Genomic DNA, 7,321 nt, shown 5'->3' on the forward strand with positions numbered 1-7,321 from the left:
TCCATAGGTGGGAGGGGTCCGATGATCTGCAGGTGGGGGGGTCCAATCCATAGGTGGGGGGGTCCGATGAAGTGGTTTCAGAGAGGGGAGTGACCGCCCCTTCACAGCCCCCGAATACTCTGATTTCCGATGGCCCAACCGAGGCTACTAGACAACAGGTTTTACCCACGGATGGGTTTCAGTCACTTGCTCAACAGCAAATACTGATTTTAGCAAAGAAACTTGGAAAAACTTACACTAGCAGACACACAAGGCTCTATCCGTGCAGTTCCCAATACTTTCAGTGTGCTGTAGTGAGTTTTTAGAAGCTCTTGCTTTGGTGAGAGGACAGCCCACCGAGAGTTAACCACGGAGTGGTTTCAGAGAGGGGAGTGACCGCCCCTTCACAGCCCCCGATTACTCTGATTTCCGATGGCCCAACCGAGGCTACTAGACAACAGGTTTTACCCACGGATGGGTTTCAGTCACTTGTTCAACAGCAAATACTGATTTTAGCAAAGAAACTTGGAAAAACTTACACTAGCAGACACACAAGGCTCTATCCGTGCAGTTCCCCATACTTTCAGTGTGCTGTAGTGAGTTTTTAGAAGCTCTTGCTTTGGTGAGAGGACAGCCCACCAAGAGTTAACCACGGAGTGGTTTCAGAGAGGGGAGTGACCGCCCCTTCACAGCCCCCGAATACTCTGATTTCCGATGGCCCAACCGAGGCTACTAGACAACAGGTTTTACCCACGGATGGGTTTCAGTCACTTGCTTAAAAGCAAGTACTGATCTTAGCAAAGAAGCTTAGAAAAAAGTACACTAGCAGACACACAAGGCTCTATCCGTGCAGTTCCCAATACTTTCAGTGTGCTGTAGTGAGTTTTTAGAAGCTCTTGCTTTGGTGAGAGGACAGCCCACCAAGAGTTAACCACCGAGTGGTTTCAGAGAGGGGAGTGACCGCCCCTTCACAGCCCCCGATTACTCTGATTTCCGATGGCCCAACCGAGGCTACTAGACAACAGGTTTTACCCACGGATGGGTTTCAGTCACTTGCTCAACAGCAAATACTGATTTTAGCAAAGAAACTTGGAAAAACTTACACTAGCAGACACACAAGGCTCTATCCGTGCAGTTCCCAATACTTTCAGTGTGCTGTAGTGAGTTTTTAGAAGCTCTTGCTTTGGTGAGAGGACAGCCCACCGAGAGTTAACCACGGAGTGGTTTCAGAGAGGGGAGTGACCGCCCCTTCACAGCCCCCGATTACTCTGATTTCCGATGGCCCAACCGAGGCTACTAGACAACAGGTTTTACCCACGGATGGGTTTCAGTCACTTGTTCAACAGCAAATACTGATTTTAGCAAAGAAACTTGGAAAAACTTACACTAGCAGACACACAAGGCTCTATCCGTGCAGTTCCCCATACTTTCAGTGTGCTGTAGTGAGTTTTTAGAAGCTCTTGCTTTGGTGAGAGGACAGCCCACCAAGAGTTAACCACGGAGTGGTTTCAGAGAGGGGAGTGACCGCCCCTTCACAGCCCCCGAATACTCTGATTTCCGATGGCCCAACCGAGGCTACTAGACAACAGGTTTTACCCACGGATGGGTTTCAGTCACTTGCTTAAAAGCAAGTACTGATCTTAGCAAAGAAGCTTAGAAAAAAGTACACTAGCAGACACACAAGGCTCTATCCGTGCAGTTCCCAATACTTTCAGTGTGCTGTAGTGAGTTTTTAGAAGCTCTTGCTTTGGTGAGAGGACAGCCCACCAAGAGTTAACCACCGAGTGGTTTCAGAGAGGGGAGTGACCGCCCCTTCACAGCCCCCGATTACTCTGATTTCCGATGGCCCAACCGAGGCTACTAGACAACAGGTTTTACCCACGGATGGGTTTCAGTCACTTGCTTAAAAGCAAGTACTGATCTTAGCAAAGAAGCTTAGAAAAAAGTACACTAGCAGACACACAAGGCTCTATCCGTGCAGTTCCCAATACTTTCAGTGTGCTGTAGTGAGTTTTTAGAAGCTCTTGCTTTGGTGAGAGGACCGCCCACCAAGAGTTAACCACGGAGTGGTTTCAGAGAGGGGAGTGACCGCCCCTTCACAGCCCCCGATTACTCTGATTTCCGATGGCCCAACCGAGGCTACTAGACAACAGGTTTTACCCAGTTTTTAGAAGCTCTTGCTTTGGTGAGAGGACAGCCCACCAAGAGTTAACCACGGAGTGGTTTCAGAGAGGGGAGTGACCGCCCCTTCACAGCCCCCGATTACTCTGATTTCCGATGGCCCAACCGAGGCTACTAGACAACAGGTTTTACCCACGGATGGGTTTCAGTCACTTGTTCAACAGCAAATACTGATTTTAGCAAAGAAACTTGGAAAAACTTACACTAGCAGACACACAAGGCTCTATCCGTGCAGTTCCCCATACTTTCAGTGTGCTTTAGTGAGTTTTTAGAAGCTCTTGCTTTGGTGAGAGGACAGCCCACCAAGAGTTAACCACGGAGTGGTTTCAGAGAGGGGAGTGACCGCCCCTTCACAGCCCCCGATTACTCTGATTTCCGATGGCCCAACCGAGGCTACTAGACAACAGGTTTTACCCACGGATGGGTTTCAGTCACTTGCTCAACGGCAAATACTGATCTTAGCAAAGAAATGGAGTTAACCAAGAAGTGGCTTCAGAGAGGGGAGTGACCGCCCGTTCAGAGCCCCTGGTTAGTGATTACGACAGTGGCCTTGTCTTGTCGGCCTGTAGGTCGGTTAACAAATGCTACAACCTCATGGCAACATCCCAGTTAAGAGTTAAAGATGACGATAGTTGCCTTGTCTAGAAAAGAGATATGATAGATACGTTTTAAAGACTATGTAAGCTGCCTTGTCTCGTTGAGCCGTAGGTCTTTAACGAGCCGCACAGCCTCACGTCAACATCCTCGATAAAAGATATAATAGACAAGTTTTAAAGACTATGTAAGCTGCCTTGTCTCGTTGAGCCGTAGGTCTTTAACGAGCCGCACAGCCTCACGTCAACATCCTCGATAAAAGATATGATAGACAAGCTTTAAAGACTGTAAATTGCCTTGTCTAGAGAAGAGATATGATAGATACGTTTTAAAGACTGTCAGTTTCCTTGTCTCGTCGGGCCATCGGTCTTTAACAACCTGCACAGCCTCACGGCAACATCCTCGATAAGAGTTTAAGATGACGATAGTTGCCTTGTCTAGAGAAGAGATATGATAGATACGTTTTAAAGACTATGTAAGCTGCCTTGTCTTGTTGAGCCGTAGGTCTTTAACACGCCGAACAGTCTCACGGCAACATCCTAGATAAAAGATATAATAGACAAGTTTGAAAGACGATGTAAGCTGCCTTGTCTCGTTGAGCCGTAGGTCTTTAACACGCCGAACAGTCTCACGGCAACATCCTAGATAAAAGATATAATAGACAAGTTTTAAAGACTATGTAAGCTGCCTTGTCTTGTTGAGCCGTAGGTCTTTAACGAGCCGGACAGTCTCACGGCAACATCCTCGATAAGAGTTAAAGATGACGATAGTTGCCTCGTCTAGAAAAGAGATATGATAGATACGTTTTAAAGACGATTTCAGTTGCCTTGTCGAGCCGTAGGTCTTTAACGAGTCGCACAGCTTCATGGCAACATCCTAGATAAAAGATATGATAGACAAGTTTTAAAGACTATGTAAGCTGACTTGTCTTGTTGAGCCGTAGGTCTTTAACAACCTGCACAGTCTCACGGCAACATCCTCGATAAGAGTTAAAGATGACGATAGTTGGCTTGTCTAGAAAAGAGATATGATAGATACGTTGTAAAGACTATGTAAGCTGCCTTGTCTCGTCGAGCCGTAGGTCTTTAACACGCCGAACAGTCTCACGGCAACATCCTCGATAAAAGATATAATAGACAAGTTTGAAAGACGATGTAAGCTGCCTTGTCTCGTTGAGCCGTAGGTCTTTAACGAGTCGCACAGCTTCATGGCAACATCCTCGATAAGAGTTAAAGATGACGATAGTTGCCTTGTCTAGAGAAGAGATATGATAGATACGTTTTAAAGACTATGTAAGCTGCCTTGTCTTGTTGAGCCGTAGGTCTTTAACACGCCGAACAGTCTCACGGCAACATCCTCGATAAAAGATATAATAGACAAGTTTGAAAGACGATGTAAGCTGCCTTGTCTCGTTGAGCCGTAGGTCTTTAACGAGTCGCACAGCTTCATGGCAACATCCTCGATAAAAGATATAATAGACAAGTTTGAAAGACTATGTAAGCTGCCTTGTCTCGTTGAGCCGTAGGTCTTTAACGAGCCGAACAGTCTCACGGCAACATCCTCGATAAAAGATATAATAGACATGTTTTAAAGACTATGTAAGCTGCCTTGTCTTGTTGAGCCGTAGGTCTTTAACGAGTCGCACAGCTTCATGGCAACATCCTCGATAAAAGATATAATAGACAAGTTTGAAAGACTATGTAAGCTGCCTTGTCTCGTTGAGCCGTAGGTCTTTAACGAGTCGCACAGCTTCATGGCAACATCCTCGATAAGAGTTAAAGATGACGATAGTTGCCTTGTCTAGAAAAGAGATATGATAGATACGTTTTAAAGACTATGTAAGCTGCCTTGTCTCGTTGAGCCGTAGGTCTTTAACGAGTCGCACAGCTTCATGGCAACATCCTCGATAAGAGTTAAAGATGACGATAGTTGCCTTGTCTAGAAAAGAGATATGATAGATACGTTTTAAAGACTATGTAAGCTGCCTTGTCTCGTTGAGCCGTAGGTCATTAACACGCCGAACAGTCTCACGGCAACATCCTAGATAAAAGATATGATAGACAAGTTTTAAAGACTATGTAAGCTGCCTTGTCTTGTTGAGCCGTAGGTCTTTAACGAGTCGCACAGCTTCATGGCAACATCCTCGATAAAAGATATAATAGACAAGTTTTAAAGACTATGTAAGCTGACTTGTCTTGTTGAGCCGTAGGTCTTTAACAACCTGTACAGTCTCATGGCAACATCCTCGATAAAAGATATGATAGACAAGTTTGAAAGACTATGTAAATTACCTTGTCTTGTTGAGCCGTAGGTCTTTAACGAGCCGAACAGTCTCACGGCAACATCCTAGATAAAAGATATGATAGACAAGTTTGAAAGACTATGTAAATTACCTTGTCTTGTTGAGCCGTAGGTCTTTAACGAGCCGAACAGTCTCACGGCAACATCCTAGATAAAAGATATGATAGACAAGTTTGAAAGACTATGTAAATTACCTTGTCTAGAAAAGAGATATGATAGATACGTTTTAAAGACTATGTAAGCTGCCTTGTCTCGTTGAGCCATAGGTCTTTAACGAGTCGTACAGCTTCATGGCAACATCCTCGATAAGAGTTAAAGATGACGATAGTTGCCTTGTCTAGAAAAGAGATATGATAGATACGTTTTAAAGACTATGTAAGCTGCCTTGTCTCGTCGAGCCGTAGGTCTTTAACGAGTCGCACAGTCTCACAGCAACATCCTCGATAAAAGATATAATAGACAAGTTTTAAAGACTATGTAAGCTGACTTGTCTCGTTGAGCCGTAGGTCTTTAACGAGTCGCACAGCTTCATGGCAACATCCTCGATAAGAGTTAAAGATGACGATAGTTGCCTCGTCTAGAAAAGAGATACGATAGATACATTTTAAAGACGATGTAAGCTGCCTTGTCTCGTTGAGCCGTAGGTCTTTAACGAGCCGAACAGTCTCACGGCAACATCCTCGATAAGAGTTAAAGATGACGATAGTTGCCTCGTCTAGAAAAGAGATACGATAGATACGTTTTAAAGACGATGTCAGTTTCCATGTCTCGTCGGGCCATCGGTCTTTAACAACCTGTACAGTCTCATGGCAACATCCTCGATAAAAGATATGATAGACAATTTTTAAAGACTATGTAAATTGCCTTGTCTAGATAAGAGATATGATAGATACGTTTTAAAGACTATGTAAGCTGCCTTGTCTCGTCGGGCCATCGGTCTTTAACAACCTGCACAGCCTAACGGCAACATCCTCGATAAGAGTTGAAGATGACGATAGTTGCCTTGTCTAGAAAAGAGATATGATAGATACTTTTTAAAGACTATGTAAGCTGCCTTGTCTCGTTGAGCCGTAGGTCTTTAACGAGCCGAACAGTCTCACAGCAACATCGTCGATAAAAGATATAATAGACAAGTTTTAAAGACTATGTAAATTACCTTGTCTAGAAAAGAGATATGATAGATACGTTTTAAAGACTATGTAAGCTGCCTTGTCTCGTTGAGCCGTAGGTCTTTAACGAGTCGCACAGCTTCATGGCAACATCCTCGATAAAAGATATAATAGACAAGTTTGAAAGACTATGTAAATTACCTTGTCTAGAAAAGAGATATGATAGATACGTTTTAAAGACTATGTAAGCTGCCTTGTCTCGTTGAGCCGTAGGTCTTTAACGAGTCGCACAGCTTCATGGCAACATCCTAGATAAAAGATATGATAGACAAGTTTTAAAGACTATGTAAATTGCCTTGTCTAGATAAGAGATATGATAGATACGTTTTAAAGACTATGTAAGCTGCCTTGTCTCGTCGGGCCATCGGTCTTTAACAACCTGCACAGCCTAACGGCAACATCCTCGATAAGAGTTGAAGATGACGATAGTTGCCTTGTCTAGAAAAGAGATATGATAGATACGTTTTAAAGACTATGTAAGCTGCCTTGTCTCGTCGAGCCGTAGGTCTTTAACGAGTCGCACAGTCTCACAGCAACATCTTCGATAAAAGATATAATAGACAAGTTTTAAAGACTATGTAAATTACCTTGTCTAGAAAAGAGGTATGATAGATACGTTTTAAAGACTATTTCAGTTGCCTTGTCTCGTCGAGCCGTAGGTCTTTAACGAGTCGCACAGCTTCATGGCAACATCCTCGATAAAAGATATAATAGACAAGTTTTAAAGACTATGTAAGCTGACTTGTCTTGTTGAGCCGTAGGTCTTTAACGAGTCGCACAGCTTCATGGCAACATCCTCGATAAGAGTTAAAGATGACGATAGTTGCCTCGTCTAGAAAAGAGATACGATAGATACATTTTAAAGACGATGTAAGCTGCCTTGTCTCGTTGAGCCGTAGGTCTTTAACGAGCCGAACAGTCTCACGGCAACATCCTCGATAAGAGTTAAAGATGACGATAGTTGCCTCGTCTAGAAAAGAGATACGATAGATACGTTTTAAAGACGATGTCAGTTTCCATGTCTCGTCGGGCCATCGGTCTTTAACAACCTGTACAGTCTCATGGCAACATCCTCGATAAAAGATATGATAGACAAT

The sequence above is a fragment of the Leuresthes tenuis genome, unplaced genomic scaffold (genome assembly GCF_036924035.1).
Source record: "Leuresthes tenuis unplaced genomic scaffold, fLeuTen1.0.hap1 SCAF_9, whole genome shotgun sequence".
Classification (NCBI taxonomy): domain Eukaryota; kingdom Metazoa; phylum Chordata; class Actinopteri; order Atheriniformes; family Atherinopsidae; genus Leuresthes; species Leuresthes tenuis.